Source organism: Melanerpes formicivorus, unplaced genomic scaffold (genome assembly GCF_026170545.1).
Source record: "Melanerpes formicivorus ecotype bairdi unplaced genomic scaffold, bMelFor1.0.p_v2 SCAF_20, whole genome shotgun sequence".
In the NCBI taxonomy this organism is placed as follows: domain Eukaryota; kingdom Metazoa; phylum Chordata; class Aves; order Piciformes; family Picidae; genus Melanerpes; species Melanerpes formicivorus.
The window spans coordinates 7,519,644-7,537,245 of NW_027142372.1; the positions used below are offsets into that span (position 1 = coordinate 7,519,644).

At 39.9% G+C, this 17,602-nt stretch overlaps 1 long non-coding RNA gene across 1 annotated transcript in view; it reads left to right on the forward strand.

The window, feature by feature from the left end:
* Positions 1 to 13,358, forward strand: part of LOC137447265 (uncharacterized) — a 33,014-nt gene extending 19,656 nt beyond the window's left edge. Inside the window, exons 6-7 of the long non-coding RNA XR_010988838.1 lie at positions 8,272 to 8,341; positions 13,101 to 13,358. This is a non-coding gene — a long non-coding RNA (uncharacterized lncRNA). The remainder of the gene's footprint in view (positions 1 to 8,271; positions 8,342 to 13,100) is intronic.
* Positions 13,359 to 17,602: the final 4,244 nt, after the last annotated feature.

Genomic DNA, 17,602 nt, shown 5'->3' on the forward strand with positions numbered 1-17,602 from the left:
AGGCAAAACTTGTGTTTTAGTGCCTGGATATAAAGAGCACAGTGATCTTGCTAGAGAGCCACTTTGAAGTGGAATTTTCAATACTGACATATTTTACAACAAGGTAGCTGGGCTAGAACATCAGCTACATCCTTTGCCAGGCACCACAAAAGCTTTACACCCTCTAAGGCCTAGATCATCAGTGGCAAAGCAGGTTACCACAGTAAGAGCATATACTTTATTTTAATTTGATATAAAAATATATGATTTAGGCTATCATCTTTAGTTTTTCAGCACTATACCTCTCACTGCTGCTGGTTCAGGCTTCTGCAGACTCAGGCAGATGTTACTATGCCTGTCTACAAGGCTTTCTACTTGTCTTTGCAGAAATGCGGAGTAGAAACATTTATTCAAAAAGGGAGGAGGGAAGAAGGCTGAGGAGAAATCTGTGTTTAGTTTTGAATTATCCGGCAAACCATACAAGACTCAGTGACTAGGAAATACAAGGTACCCTGCTTCTACATTCCAAAGTCCCATTTCCTTCAGTTACAAGAAATAGGAAGAGCTTTTTCTAGCACTTCAGCACTTCTATGTTTGGTTGTTGGATTTTTTGTACTTAAAATTATGTAAAAATGTAATACTTGTAAGTTTTGGAACTGCAGTGTTTGACATGCTTCTATTAAGAAGTAGGTATTCTGTGGCTCTCTCAACTTCTCTAGTTTTGTTTCTTGGGACATCTACAGAGGATGTTACTGGGGCCTCACTCTAGCCTTTGTACCTATGCTGCTGTTGCCAGCAATTTAGAAAACAGAGCCTGGAGGCCTGTGGTCTTTTTCCACTCCCATATTCCTAAGTGTGTTTATATGAAGATGAAATGCACAATAGTTGTGGTATTCCTGTTTTCATAATGTTGAAAACAAAAGGAAGAAACTGAATAAGCAGTGCTCTTTGGTTGTGTTTGCAATTGCAATGTTAAAGGGAAGGGCTCTCACACATTTAGGCAGCAGCCTTTAGTTGCTGTTTGGTGATTACCTCTTCTAGGACCAGAAGTATCTGAAAGGGGCCTACAAGAAGGCTGGGGAGGGACTTCTCAGGATCTCAGGTAGTGATAGGACTAGGGGGAATGGAATGAAGCTGGAGGTGGGGAGATTCAGGCTGGACATGAGGAGGAAGTTCTTCATCATGAGAGTAGTGAAGCCCTGGAATGGGTTGTCTAGGGAGGTGGTTGAGGCCCCGTCCCTGAAGGTGTTTAAGACCAGGCTGGATGAGGCTCTGGGCAGCCTGATCTAGTGTGGGGTGTCCCTGCCCATGGCAGGGGGGTTGGAACTAGATGATCCTTGCGGTCCCTTCCAACCCTGAATGATACTATGATACTAAGTACACCATCTTGTCTAAAACAAACTGCAGAAGTTAACAACTGTTTCATATCTGGCATTTTAATATGTATTTTTAAAAAAATTAATATATTTTAAAAGGTTTGGCCAAAATGTTCTGCACAGTTCAGAATCCATATTTTCATTCTTGCTCGAGTGTGAGTAACCTGTAGGCACTGGGACTAGTTCCAGCTTCTCCTTAAACATGTCCATTTTCTAGTGACATTTTTTTAGTAATACCTGACTTTATTTACTTGTATTAATTTGTACTTTTATAATCTCTTGAAGCCCTTATCCACCTCCTAATTTAAACCCAAACTTTTTAACAGGCCATCTGCACTTAGAAGGCAATGGCCAAATTGTTATCCATTTGAAGCTGGTGGAACTGTTGACTTTTACTTCAATGGTGAAGTCACGGTTTGGTCAAAGAGTATAATAAAGGGAAAGATGATTTGCTTCAGGAGTCTGGAGGGTTGCTTTTGTCCCTGCAACCAGCCACAAGCTGGTGGATTTAAGAATGAAACTTGGACTTTCTCACAGAGGCAATCAATCATTGGACCAGATGCCCTTGTTCAGCTAGGCTAAGCAGTGGGACAAACATAGGTATGTAATGGGAGAGCAAAAAAACCAAACCCCAGTAAGTTTTAGAGAACCTGAGAATCTCTTGTATTTCTGTATCATATGCTCAGAAATACTTTTAAAAGCAGTTTATCCAGCATATGGCTGTTCTGTAGCTGACTGACTGAGGTTGGATGTTGTGGCCTTTGTTCAAAACTTTCACCAATACCAGAGACAATATTTGCATGCAGGAGAGCTGAACAGAAGAGCCAGAATACGTTAGCTGTAGTGTAAGGCTAACATGTATGCTCTCCATCACAGATCTGGACTCTTGACCATCATCTTAGTGGGTGCTGCCAGGCACAGCTTTCTGAGATATGATCAATAGCTTTACCTGAGATGATCTTGTAGTTTTGGACTCCTAAGCAGATCTGTAGTTTGGCAGAGTTTTTAAATAAGTACAAACTAAAACACCTCCACCAATGAGGACCAAGTTTCAACACATATATTTATATCTGGAATGTAAGTGCTTCTAAGTCTATAGCACATATTTGTCTGTCAAATTTCTGATGAAAGAAGACTGTAAAAATATAACCTGTGCTATGACTGCTTGGTTTTGGTCCAAAAGTGAGAAGCTTACCTTCAGCAGGGATCCTGATAGGCATGGGCCCAGTGTTCTGCTATCCCTGACCTTCATGTCTGCATGCCACCTGTGATGTAGGTTTGGGTAGGAAATGCAGCAGGGCAGACTGCCTATATTCTGGGTTTGCAACCCATCAGCCAGCCCAGCAGAGCCACAGTCGATCCCTACACACTGTAGCAATTTTCATAACAGAACAGGGTGAACCCTAATCCAAAGCCCTGAACTCCCTTGACTGTTGTTATGTCCCCCAGACACTGCCCTCAGCCTTTTCAATAAAGTCATGAAGAGGCCCACAGCAGGTAAATTGCTGCTAGCCATAGAAACATTCCTGTGTAGGAGAGGGTGTGAGTTATGCAAATATCCACTCTATAAATCTGTTATGTGGCTTGGGAGAAAAACAAAAAAGCCACTTTAAAATTTGCTCCAAATTTGGCCACAGTATGGTTTTGTTAGTTCAAAGAAATTGAGCTAACTTTATTGTTATTTGTGCTTGGATCAAAGAACATTATGAAAATAAACATTAGACAGAATGATAATCAACACTAGAAAAGAAATGTTTACTAAAGATTTTCTTCTGTGTTCTCTTACCAGCATTAATAATATTTTCTTTTTGTAAAGTTTTCTTGCTCCCTTCAAAGAGATTGATTTCAGTAGAAAGAACAAACGTATGCAAATAAACTGAATGATGTTATACCCCCTGCCCCTATCCCCCTAAACTGCATCGGATAATTCCATATTGTTAGTCTGCATTACATTTTTATCAGTTTTTTTTTGTCTTAATCAGATATGAAACTCTTGCAGTACATCTCTAGAACTGGGCTGTGACCCTGATGTGACTCTACAGCACAGAAGCAGCCTTAACCCTGCCGTAATCTAATAGTTCAAATTTAACGGATTTGTTTTTGCAGTGGAAATAATGGGTTCCTGTCACAAAACAGAGCCGCAGATTACATATCTGATAAATGACTTTGGCATGATTTTTTCATGTAACACACAATTAACAGTGTTTTTCGTAAGATTCATGGTTTAAGGATTTGGTGAAAGCATTAATAAGTTAATTACTCTGCATTTTCTTTAAAAAAATAATATAAAAATTCTACATTTCTGCTAGTGCTTTAAAAGCAAAGAGTACTTTGGTTAGAATGAGCTCACCTTTGCTTTGCAGTGTTAATTTGGCCTCAAAGCACTACACTAAAATTACTTCTAGTGAGGCATATAATTATAATTGATAACCCAAAATGTAAATAGGGTAATTTTGATTTTATAATCTACCACCCATACAGATACTGAAAAATTCCACATTATGGCTGTAAATTTTTTTTTGTCATGCTATAATCCCTTCAATATTATCAACTAATTAATGGCTGAACAATATATAAGGACATATACAGCTATTCTATGGATAATAGTACATCTTTTGAAGGAGTTTATCATCTTTAATCTGGTTTTGAAATCACTGTTTAGAGTCGCTCAAGTTGCCTTTGGAGATTGTCTTCAGCCCACCCAATCACCAGCCGTACACTAGTGTGTGTTCCTAACTCCTAGCATTTACAATGAGGTAATCATCACCTTGTAGTTCATTGGTGTGAATGCTGGTCAGATGTCCTGTATTATATTAACAGAAATAGGGTCACAAGTCAAATACATGCTTGGGGTCAGTGAGCAAATACAAAAGAAGATTAGAAGAACAAAAAAGAAAAAAAAAGTGACTGGAGGGGTAAAATCCCACTGGGGGTTAATCGAGCAGAAATGTATCAAAGAATGTAAACTACCCTTTCTTTTGTTATTCCTCATACAGGATGTAGTTTCCCTGTCTTGCTGATTCCAGTTAGATAGAGCATTCTCTCCAGAATGCCATCTTTTAATGATCTTTTTGTGCAGAGCGTTACAGAGGGACTTCCAGTAACACCACTAATTACTGCTCTTACTACCGCTCCTACAATGACAACAATACTTTAAAACCACCTAGCATAAATACATAAATTACAAAGATTTGCTTCACCTACTCTTGTCCTGTGCAAAGACTCTATTTTATATTAAAAATAAAAAAAAAAGAAAGAAAGAAAATAACATTCAATGTCATATTTTGGGGGATTCCTCTTCTGCCTTCAAGATGAAAAGACTGGACCAAGAGTTAATTTCACAATTACACTGATTTAGCTCCCACTTGCAAAGCAAATGAATTAATAAAAATGCTTTTGAAGAGATGTTATTATAGTTTCTAAGGAAGACTGTCTTTTCAAGAGACAGAACAACAAAAAAGCAGCTAGAATCCCTGGCTGCAGAGTAAGTACTGGACTTAGTAGGGCCCAAATGGCAGCAGCCAAGAAAAATCATGGGGTACTTACCAAGTGGCAGCTGATTTTCTCTTCTGATACATGTTCATTGCTCTTTCTGTGACAAGAAGCAGAATATTCTGCATTATTTTAACTACACACATTTGTCTAATTCTGTAAAATCCCAGCAGTAGAAAGATTCCCTTTTTGTCAAGTTCTATTTATTATGCTTGTAGCTACACATTGTAATATGATTTCTTCTATCCACGTATACTGCACATGTATAGATTTTATGTTTTCACACTTGACATGAAAAGCATATTTCAAAACTCTTGTCATGTGCCAGAATTATATTGCTCTGGGAATGCAGACACATTATCAAAAGTGCAGTATAAAGTCAGGAAGTGAGAGTCAGAAAGGAAGGAATCCTTAGTTCTATGACTATGTGCCGCTGACTTACTGTGTACTGTTCATGAAGTCTCTTCATCTTGTTTTGGCATACCTTATATATAAAACAGGCAATATGTCCTTCTACAAAGCTGAAAGAAATGTTAACTGGTCCAACCATGCCCTTCAAGAGCAAAACAGGGACTTCTGTCATCAATGTCATAGGAGCCAAGCCAGGCTCAGACCTTGTAAATATTTATGTATCAAAGAAAGACACTAGATGAAAATTTCATGGCCAGATACATGGTAGACTACTGAAGGATTAGTGTGAAACAAAATCCTAGAAATATAAGTACTAATATCAAAGGCTTCCTTAATTACCTGTCTAGCTACCTATACATATTTTCCTATACAATTTATTTTCACACATTGTATTCCTATTCAGGATTTTGATCCTGCCTCTGTTAACAAAGTATACATTCAGCTTATATATTATACCTTAAATTTAAAACTAAGTATGAACTTAAGTGTTTTGCTCTATCAGATTGCACAGCATTTTGCAGGATTGAACCTTCATAGGGCTGCATTTAAGATTTTTCCTTCCTCTGAACAAAGGGCGCTGTGACTGACCAAAGATCAGCCGCCACGTTGTGAACACCCACACAAGCATTTTCCTTAAAGAACTGATCTTAGAAATTTAAATGTCTATCTCATTCAGCTAAACTGTCAGACAGCATTTACCCAGTGATTCAGATGTGCAAAATTTTGTTTTCAGTTGTAGTTTTTATACAGCTTACAAGTAAGTTGGTGGGTTGGAAATCACATGGTTTAGAAATATTTTCTGAAGGACATGATCATGTTTTCTGCCCTTAAAAGTGTTTATTGTTGCATGTTCATTACATATTTTAGTGTTACTTAATTTAAAAACTTTTAAAAATATAGATTATCACAGATTAGATTTAGACATGCTGATAAAATAGTAATAGGCATTTAATACACACACACACAAGAAAAACTCTTATAACTACATTGACATGCAGTTAATAGAATAGAATAGAATAAATCAGGTTGGAAGAGACCTTTGAGATCATCACATCCAACCCATCATTCTGGAACGTGTCCAGAGAAGGGCCACAAGGATGATCAAAGGGCTGGAGCACCTCTCCTATGAGGACAGACTGAAGGAGTTGGGGCTGTTCAGTCTGCAGAAGAGAAGGTTCCCAGGTGACCTCATTGTGGCCTTCCAGTATCTGAAGGGGGCCTACAGGAAGGCTGGGGAAGGACTTTTCAGGATATCAGGTAGTGATAGGACTAGGGGAAATGGAATGAAGCTGGAGGTGGGGAGATTCAGGCTAGATGTGAGGAGGAGGTTCTTCACCATGAGAGTGGTGAAACCCTGGAATGTGTTGTCCAGGGAGGTGGTCGAGGCCCTGATCCTGGGGGTGTTTAAGAGCAGGCTGGATGAGGCTCTGTCCAGCCTGATCTAGTGTGGGGTGTCCCTGCCCATGGCAGGGGGGTTGGAACTAGATGATCCTTGTGGTCCCTTCCAACCCTGAATGAAACTATGAAACCATCTAATCAACTAAACCATGCAACCAAGCATCCCATGAAGTCTCCTCCTAAACACCACATCCCCAGGCAGCCCATTCCAATGGGCAATCACTCTATGAAGAATTTCTTCCTAACATCCAGTCTAAACCTCCCCTGGCACATCTTGAGACTTTGTCCTCTTGTTCTGGTGCCTGGGAGAAGAGACCAGCCCCCACCTGTCTACAATCTCCCTTCAGGTAGTTCTAGAGAACAATAAGGTCTCCTCTGAGCCTCCTCCAGGCTAAGCAACCTCATCTCCCTCAGCCTCTCCTCATAGGGCTTGTGCTCCAAACCCCTCCCCAGCTGTGTTGCCCTTCTCTGGACACCTTCCAGCAAGTCATCATCTTTCCTAAACTGAGGGGCGCAGAACTGGATGCAGTACTCAAGGTGTGGCCTATTTTCAAAAAGCCAGGAGTTTAAAGTGTCTTTCCAAAGCTTGCATTTCAGTCACCTCAGTCCTTTCTATGAAATGCAGTCTGCTAAACCAGAACGTGCTGAAGTTTTTCTGCTAGAAGCACTACCTAGAAGAGTTAACTTGTTGGCAATGTGGCCAAAATATTTTAAGAAATATCCCTTTATGAAATACAATTTATTACCTTTGCATCTGCATTATGTGGAGGAGACATACTATATATTTTAGCCAGCAGTGGTGAAATGTGTTGAAGTTTGCATGATGTGGGCATGCTCTACTACTACTTAAAGGCTTGTGAGTAGGAATTCTAGTACAGTCACAACATATAGAGTGAGCTCTTCCAGAAAAGTGATCACTCAAATAAAAAGAAAGGAATGTTTTTGATCTGCAAAGATGGGCAAAAAGTAAGCCTGCTCATCTTAACTCTGCATTAAAGAACAAACTTTGATCTATCATATTGCAGAGCTGCTTCTATTTCACTGCCGGTTTATCAATTCTTTAATAGCAGAAGCTCCCAAGTAGTGATCTTAAGCTTCCTAATCTAATAGGCATTATCTTATTTATTTTTTTTTTCTTCCTGCATGGCTTGCTGTAAACAAGCAAGAGGACAGGATAATTTCTTAAGAATTCTCTCCTTTCTAAGAACTGTTCAATACTACTAATTTTGTTCTTCCTCACGCTGGAGTAAAACCAGTGCAGAATTCCACCTTACTGTTTCAGCATTTCTTACCTAATATAAGAGATAGCACTGTGCATCAGCAAGAGGACTGTTTTAAGGTCGGGATACAGCAGCACCACCCCTTAAGGGAACACTTTTTCCTTTTGGGAATGTAGCAGTGCCTGTACCTCTGCTGTCAGTACCATCACCTTACCCGCTGCTGACATGCTGGGTTGGAGGCAGGGCTCTCTCTGCGGTGCCCCCCACAGCCCCAGCTCGGGTGTCTTCCACCCTGTAGGGAGCAATTAGGAAGCTTTCTCTGCACTCCAGCCACAACCACTGCTGTAATTTGTCTTTATAGTGCATATAAAAGGTCTCTTTGCTTCCTCCCCCAGTGCCAGATGGGAGGGAGAATCTATCCCAAGATAATGGACGCATCTCCATGGTGAATTCCAATTTTTCTGGGTAAGGTGCATCCTGTATTCCTAAGACAATGGAGACATGAGGATGTGTAGCATCCTGTAGGCCTATCACAGACAAGAATCTGAAATAAGCCTAAGACTGGCTTGCTTTCAAAAGTTTACCTTGGCAAGTCTAGAGCACAAGGAAGAGCATTTAAGACTGCAGATCTAAACTTGCAGGTTGTTATTGCTGAACACTAAACCCTAAGGTCAGAATTCAGAATTCCCACAGTCAACTGCTCTGACTCAAAAATACATCAATGTATTTGCTAAATGGAAAGCATACTCACATCTCATCTTATCATAATGTCACAAAACACATAAAATTACAAATCAGTTTTAAGACAAAATACATGACAGCAAAATATAAGTACACAAAAAATACATTAAATATCAGTCTTCATTTGTCCCTACCACTTCCACTTACCTCTCAGTTCAAAACTACTCACTGCAGTGCACAGCTTGAAATAGTCTAAGATCCATTTTAGAGTGGACTGAAATATAAATGACAGTTCACACTACACATGAACATAGACAACTGTATAAAATATTTAAATAAAGACAGAAAAGAACAGAGGAAACCAACAGAGCCTTTGGCAGACCCAGCCTTTGGGAATTTAGCAGCTTGAGATTCATTGCAAATTTCATCGTTAATGTTATTTTTAGTTCAATATTTTGTAGCACTCAGAAGTAAATCTTTGTGTGCTGACTCTCCTCTTGTTTGTGCTTCTTCCCTTTCTGATCTTTTTGTTTTAAAGAAACCCAATGTGTTTTCAATACAATTTATTTCTGACATGTTTCGTGATATTTGTTAAAGTTATCCTATTTCTCCTTATAATTCAGTGAAGACCATTACACTGTTGTTTCTTTTTATACGCTGAATATTGATTGTTATAACGGAGGATAAACCACCACCCCTCCGCCCCAGAAGTCTTTGTTCTGCTACACCTTGTGTTGCATTAAATGCTTTTACATAAATTTTGATTTCTTGGGTTAGGGTCAAACTATGTTTTTTAACCTCTCACCACTGCTCCAAATCCTGCCACACATCGTACATTTTTTGTGTGTGTTGTTGTGTTATCCTGGAATCTGTTCTTCATCTCTCTGTAAAGCTATCAAAGGGATGATACAGAATAACTGGAGCATGCTTCAAAGATGATATTTGGATAAGCACTGTTTGCAGGACAATGGAAACAGTGGTTCAGCCTCATGTCAATTCTCTTACCCACTCCTGCTCTGCACAGGTTGAAATGTGGTAGATTGGAGAAATGAGCAGATCCTTCCGCACTGCTTTCCACACACAGGACTTGTCCACCAGCTCCCTCAGGGCTGCTACCCTGTTGCTGTGCCATAAAAGCCAGTGCAGTACTGGCTCCTTTGCAACCTGGACAGAGACCAAAGAGGCCAGCAAACCAAAAGTGTAGGTATACAAATAGATCACCACAGGTCAAAACAGGGCACAAAGTAGCAGCATATCAACTGCCCTACAGCAAGCATGCATATATGTGCTTTCACTCAGCCCCAAATGCAAGACAGCTTAGGCGCACATGGGAAAAACCCCAACAATACTTGCATGAACAGGACATCTGGGAGTCGGCATGGGAACAGGGCAATTACCAAAGTTTCTGAGAAACTCTGAATTCACACTTTAGTCTATCCCATCGTATATTGCTGGCTGTTAATACTTCAGTGCCTTGCTCAAAGCCATGTCCTATTTTTTCAGATTGCTAGGCTTCTCCCCTTCCTCCTGTTGCAGAGAACTTATCGAACCTACTTTCCCATTGCTATATTTTCTTTTATGGAAGGATTTCCAAGAGGAGGAGTGCCTTGCCTTGTCATAAGGCTCTATATTGAAAGAGAGCTTTTTATTTTTTATTTTTTAATTTCAAACCCCTTATTTCTAACATATAGAACCATTATTCAACAGTTTCCACCAATGCAAGGACTAGGAGACCCAATTAAATAACCAGGGATCAGTCTTAAAACAAAGAAAGAAGTACTTATCCTCTCAGCACATAATGAAATTACAGAACTCATGGCCACAGGATGGTGGTGGAGGTCAAAAGTGTAAATGGACCATAAAAGGGATTACATGAAATCATGCAAACAAAATCCATCACTAGCTACTAAACATGATGACCAAGATCCAGCCTCCAAATCAAAATGTCTAAGATACTGAACCTCAGAGGGCAGAAACACAGAGGGGGAGAAGAATTGCTCTGTATGAGCAATTTATCAGAGTTTGTACACTTTTTCCCTAGGCATTTGCTCTTTCTCACTCTCAGGGAGAAGACACTGGGCTACATGGACATTTTGCCTGATTCAGAATGGCAGCTATTGCACACGACCTGAAGTTTTCAAAAATCCTAACTCATTTCATTTGACACTGTTTGGTTTAGATTTTTTTCTATTTTAAATTCAAGACAATTAGGAAAAGCTTGGAAACAGAAGACAAAACCAAACCAAAGTACCCCAAGAAGATGGAGAGTCAGAGTTCAGAACTTTCTCTATGAAAGTCATGATCGCTGTGTAGTTATGCTTCAGGATCTCATTTCCCCATTAAAAAACAAAACAAAACAAATCTGTCCCATGATGGCAAAAAATGAAGTTAGCAATACAGAAACCCATGCAGTTTTCTGTGGCAATGATAGCAATAAGCAGTGTGAGCAATCTGGCAGTGTAAGCTTAGAGCTTGACATGGTGGTAGGCCATGCTTAGCATAAGTATAGAAGTAGCTAGCAGTTCATCAAAGCAGCGCTGTGCCTGCAGCATGTAACTAAAGCAAGGTACTGGTAGCTATAAACACAGAGAGTTATCTTGGAATAACAGGATGCATATGTCAATCAACAACCTCGTGTGATATTAGTAGTTTAACCAATAATCTATACTAGTACAATGTGGGGTCTCTCGTGGGGAACCAATGAAGCTATGCCAGCGATGCTCTGCCAGTCTATACAAGCTGTAGAGGTTCCCTTAATAAACAAACAATACTAGATCATATTGGTCATCCGTATTGATTCCATTCTCCATTGTCAACAGTTTCCACCTTCCTAAGTCTGCCAAGAGACTGAAGTATACTTGACAGTTGAGAATCATCTTGTGAATCTGAACCAGCCCCCTCAGGCCCTTGCAGTGCTTTCAGCACTGCTCACCTGTCGCTTTTACTGCATAGAATCGTTTGGGCCTTTCCCTTGCTGTGTGAGTCAGGTTTTGAAAACTGGGCCTCCTCTAGCCTGTAGGATTCATAAACACCTGCCCCATTAACCCAGTTTCACTGTTTGCCTAATGACAACCACAATTAACAACCTGACTCAAATCATGTCAATATTCTGCCAAAAGCTAACATTTTGCCCTCTTAGCCACCTCCTCCCTCCCACCCACAGGTTGTGGAATTGTGGGATGGTTGCCAGAGAAATGCAATAAAAAGTAGGAAATTACATACACAAATAAAATTCACTTACCTAAAAGCCCTGTACATCAGCTCTCTTTGTGCTGCCTTCTCTCCCACCATCCACTCCTTTACTTCCAGCACTTTGTCCTGTCTCTTAATTTCTTCTTCCTTTGCTGTCCTTTTTCTTCACATGTTCTACTTTCTGTTCTATTATTTTTTTCTCGTCTCTTATGCCTAGTTTTTTCTTTGACTGAAAATGAATAAATGAATACTTCTGTATTTCTTTTCCTACTTTAGAGTCAATAAAGCCTTATGGGGTCACTTAACCATTTTTCCTTTCTCTCCCCATTTTTCCTGCTGCTACTTTTGTTGCTTTCTATCTTTTTTCATTTTGTCTTTCCTCCATAGCAATCACTCCCTCCTCTCAAGTATCCCTTCCTCACTGCTCCTTCTCTCTGTGGAGCTCCATGCACTCAGAAGACAAACAAATCTGCCTAGAAATCTGGATCATTTCAGACATTTTGACAGGGTGTAAAGGTAATCCTAAATATCTGAGGCAATACAGAGCACTTCTGGATGCACAAACATGGCTTCAAGGAGGAGCTGGGACATGAAATGGAGCAGAACAGTTGCCAGGAGGAAATATGTCCTCTTGTTTAACTCTGAGCCACTTGTTTCACTCTTACTTCTTTGGCCTTCCAAGCATTCTAAGTCATTGCCTGCTGAGTGTGATCCATCCCTAAAATCTGGAATCTTTATTGTATTCATGGATGTCCTTCTTGCCAAGAGTACACAATGTTGGGAATAGCACTCTGTTTCAGCTTATAGCTGCTCATATTTTCCTGATACTTAAAACCACTCTGAAGAAATGCCAGTTGATCCAAGTAGCTAAGTGGGCTGCTCTAATTGCTGCATGATGTGACTGGACTGCACTTGCTTCGGAAGAGCTGTATGGAGGTGCAGGCTGCATGCGAGTCTGGCCTGTGCTGAGCTGAGTTCCCTTGAAGCTTTGTAGGCTTGTGGTTAAACATACACTCACTATGCACACATGTTCTTCAAAGTCTAAATATGCTACAAACCACTCAATGCATTTCCATCCATCCCTATGCTTCCTCATTGTAGGTAGGCACAAGCACATTCAAGACTGAAAGGGAAACCCAGAATTAGAGGTTTGTGACATAAGATGATGAAAAAATGGAAGCAGCGCTAGCTTCAGCATGCATTTTATTTGCTAAGAATTGAGAGAATGAGGGGTTGGATCTACAGTAACATGCAGAGAACGGGAAAGAATCTGACTAGCTGAGAATTCCATGCTATAAACATTATTCTAGAAATAATTTTTTAATGTTTCTGTTCTTTACCTTTTTAACAGCACAGTTTCCCATTATGATATCATTCCAAGAGGATTTAAAGAAAAAATGCACAAGCAACAATAATGAAATGTCATCTGCAGTCCAAACAGAAAAGAGTCTGATTTTGGGGCTTCTCTCCATTTATATTAATTATCTTTTTTTTTTTTTCTATGAAAGAATTATACCATATGAGTTTTTCCTGCTTGTTCATAATAGGTCATTCATTAAAGGAAATACTGGGAAATTATTTTCTGTGTCAGTGGATGCAGGATGCCATCTGGGAGCTGAAAAAAACGCACAGAAATCAGACTGAAAAAATTATCAAAAACTTGAAATCAGTTGTGTTTACGGAAACCAAATAAATGCTTAAAGAATCTCAGGCCCATCAGATAGGCTGCAAGAATTGCCACATTGTCCCTTTATACAAGCAATACACAGGAATGGTCAGTGGCTTCCTCCGTCAGGCCTTTGGTGATTCACTCTCATCATTACTCCTGGGTCTTTTCTTTACTCTCCAGCTTCTCCAGAGCTCTCTGCACCCCCTCCAGCCCTGGGCTCGCCAGAGCTGCATGGATGCTCTTTGCCATTTCCTCCTGCAGCTTTTCCCAGCTGTCTGCTTACTGGCAGTTCTCCATTCCTCTCATTTCTGTTTTCAGTTTTGTGCTTCCTTTATTCCAAGATGTTTTCTAACCAAGTCTGTAATATAAAGCTGGTGTGATGTATTTGTTGGTCCCCTCCCTGGGTCCAAAACCATCAGGTAGATCAGAAAACCTCTCTTGAAATGTGAGATTCACTCCAGTTCTAGGGTAATCTAAAATTCAGTATTCATCTTTCTAGGGTAAGGTAGATGGGCTAAGTTAGAAAGAAGATGCCTGCATCATCAGATAAGGAAATCACAACAATATAGTGATAAATGTATTAAGATTAATATGGCCATATGCCAATTTTTCTCCCTCATAAATAAGATTCTTGTTTACCAAATGTTCAGTTTTGGTTATGTCACTATAAAAATCAAGCAGCTGGTAATTCAGGCTTGATTAGCAGGTCTCCAGTTTTGATTAGTAAATTACTGTAGTAATCAAGGTTAATTCTCATTTCAGAGCTATGCCACAGATTTTATTTCTTCCAGAGAAATGGATTTACCACTCTGGAGTAGGGATGTTTTAATATTACAAAAATATCCAGAAATAGAAATAAAAAGCACTCCAAAGGTATTTGTAGTGGGGTTTTTTGTTGTTGTTGTTGTTTTTAAATATGGGGAACCAGAGCAGCAGCACTCAAGCAAACATGAAATAGTTAATGCCCTAGGAATAAAATTCCAAGCTGCAATTTTATAGATTTCTGCATAATGTATGCAGAGATTGCATAGCTAATTCCTTTTACCTACTGTTTCTATTTCTATCTTTAAAAATTATTTTCTTTGGATCTTCATCTTTCATTTTAAAAGGGAAAAAAAAACTAAAAGAAAGAAAAAAAAAAGAAGTAGTATACGGAGAGGCTTAAAAAGAAGCCCAGGAGACCATTATTAGTATAAAGATAAACAGTGGAATGGATTCTAGCTGAGCCAGAAAACATCACTGTAGAATTTACATAAAACTTAGTTTTCAACCAAACATATTGCACATCCAGATTCAGCTCATGTCATAATGAATATTCAAGCTTTCAGATGACCCACATGTCCCATAAGTGAGCAAGAGTCCCCAAAAGCCATCATTGTGGTAAAAGAGGCACAATATTAAAAAACACTGAGAATTCACTAAGGATCTTTGCCCGCCCCCGCTCCCCCCCCATGAAATTACTCAATCTTTATCCTGCAATTCCTGCGATTATGTGAGCTATACAAGCATGTCATGGACTTGGGGCTGGATAACAAACTCTTACATGGTTTTTAATTAGGATAGTATTATCATTTTCTAGTCACAATTCAGAGCAGACTCAGGGTGTCTCTTACATCCCTTTGAGTGACTAAAATACCTGAAATAAACACAAAGTTTTGCTCTATCTATGCAGTCCTGCATGCTTTTCTCAGATAGGAAAGCATAGACAATTTTCAGATACATGACAGTATTACACTCAAAATATTTACATAAATTTCTCCCCAATATCATAGAAACAAGTGAGTGAGGATGTGCCCAAATACGTGGGTATAGAGGCACATTACTGAGAATACAGTAAACTGAATTTAGTGTAGTTATACAATTTCTATGCCCTTTAATGTAAAAAAAAAATAGAAAACCAAACCCTCTTTTCTGTGTAAATGCACTACATCCTTTTGTAAAAGGCTAGGAAGGAACCTAGAATTTACTTCTGTTTCCATATATATTCTTTATTCCACTGCAGCAATTTTGTTACAGAGCTATGAGCACTTTCATTATGCCAGTGGAAGTGCAGGGGGTTTGATTCAGACCAGGATCAACTGTGCTTCTAATTCACAGTATCACAGTATCACAGTATCACTTAGGTTGGAAAGGACCTCGAGGATCATCGAGTCCAACCTGACACCACAGACCCCATGACTAGACCATGGCACCAAGTGCCACGTCCAATCTCCCCTTGAACGCCTCCAGGGTCGATGACTCAACCACCTCCCTGGGCAACCCATTCCAATGCCGAATGACTCGCTCGGTGAAGAACTTCCTCCTCACCTCGAGTCTGAACCTCCCCTGGCGCAGCTTGAGACTGTGTCCCCTTGTTCTGGTGCTGGTTGCCTGGGAGAAGAGGCCAACTCCCTCCTGGCTACAACCACCCTTCAGGTAGTTGTAGAGGGCAATAAGGTCACCCCTGAGCCTCCTCTTCTCCAGCATCTTTTTCCTCATGATGGCAAGCAGAAAGTGCTTCAGAAGGTTTCTTCCTTGTGCTAGGATGCCAACAGCTGTCTTATGGTCTGAAGCAAAGAGATACTCAGCCTTTCTCCATTTTTTTTTTTTTCCTATATAAAGAAGCCCTATATATTTAACATCAGACTTTCTCTTCATGGTTCAATTACAGACCAGTATTTAATGACCTGAACACTGGCAGAAAGTGGAAAGCAACTCAATCTATGAGCATGTATTTAAGATTAACTCATAGCTGAAATAATAATCAGTTTGATTAGAAAGTAACCATATATGGAATGGATTTGCTGAGTATATTAAGGACTTGTCTCACTTTCAGACATCAACTTAGGAAGCCCCACACTTTGCAAGAGAAGAGGAAAATAATATACTTGAAGGCAGAGAGGTATGAAAGAATCAGTCTAACTCTGGAAAAATTGTGAGTGCTTTCTGTAGTCTCTCCTATACATGTGAGACAAGATTCACCTGGGGAAGGAAGATGTGGGGCTGGGGAGAAGCAATTACAACTAAGCCATTGCATTGTTAGGGGACTTACACTGGGTTTTGGCTTGTCTCCATGAGTACAACTGCTCCTTGAATCCATCAGATTTTACTCATTGCTTTTGTGTGTGTTTTCATTTTTGGCTTTGGCTTTCCTCTCCTTTGCAGTTCTTCCAAGTTACATAGGAGGAAGTGCACAGCTGTCATTCCTCAAGAGCAGTACAGGAGAGTGTGGCCTCTGCAACCATCTCTCCCAACAACAGTTATGATGCAGGCATGTACAAATAGCTTGAGATTCTTCCCAATCTGCGTTCTTGGCCAAATATGGTTTCCTCCAAGACTTTGGTACAGCTTGGGGCTATGGTTGCAATATGGATAAAGCTATATTTGAGGATATTAACAAAATTCAGAATAAAATTCAGAGCTAGAGCCCCTAGAAAACAGCTTTGTATTTCTCTAGTGGAAGTAACAGCTACCTCAGCCTCTTGGCCAAACACAGGGTGGCTCACAACTGATTCTGCTGGTTATTCACCATGCTTTTGCCAAATGCCAAGCAATCAATATCAAGGAAACATGACCAGGGAGTCATTGTTCTCTTGTTATCCCTGTCAGAACAAAGGTTTTCTTAAAAGCACCTTGGCCTAGTGTAAATGAGAGAAGTCATAAGGTTTCTGGAAAGGTACTTATTTTATCTGCAGGTAGGATTGCATCAGTGAATGTGATAGTCTCTATTTAAGGTGATTAATAGTATGTTATGTTACTTGTTTTGAATAAAGATTATAGGCCAACTCCTGTCCTGGCTCGACTCCCATTGAAGTCAGTTGTTTGGCCTGAAAAATGGATTACAGGATGTGGCTATAATTTATGCATACAAAAATGCAGAGGATTTTACTTCAGGAACAGTAATTCTTATTTATGTGCATTTCAGTAGTGCCTAGAACCCAAGAGCCTTCATGTAGGACAGTATCCAAATGTACACGAAATACAGGCATGGTCCCTACCCTAACAAATCTTTTATCTAAGCAAAAAGCAAGAGACAGCAAACAGATGGGAAGAGGGGCAGAAATGACAAGGTAACTGGGAGGTAATTATGATCACTATGCAGTCACAGCACATCAGCTGCTTAACCACTATCATTTTTTTTAAGGTGTCACAGCAGAGGAGAGTTTTAAGGGAGGATGTGAAGAAGGGCAAGGGTAATAGCTTGG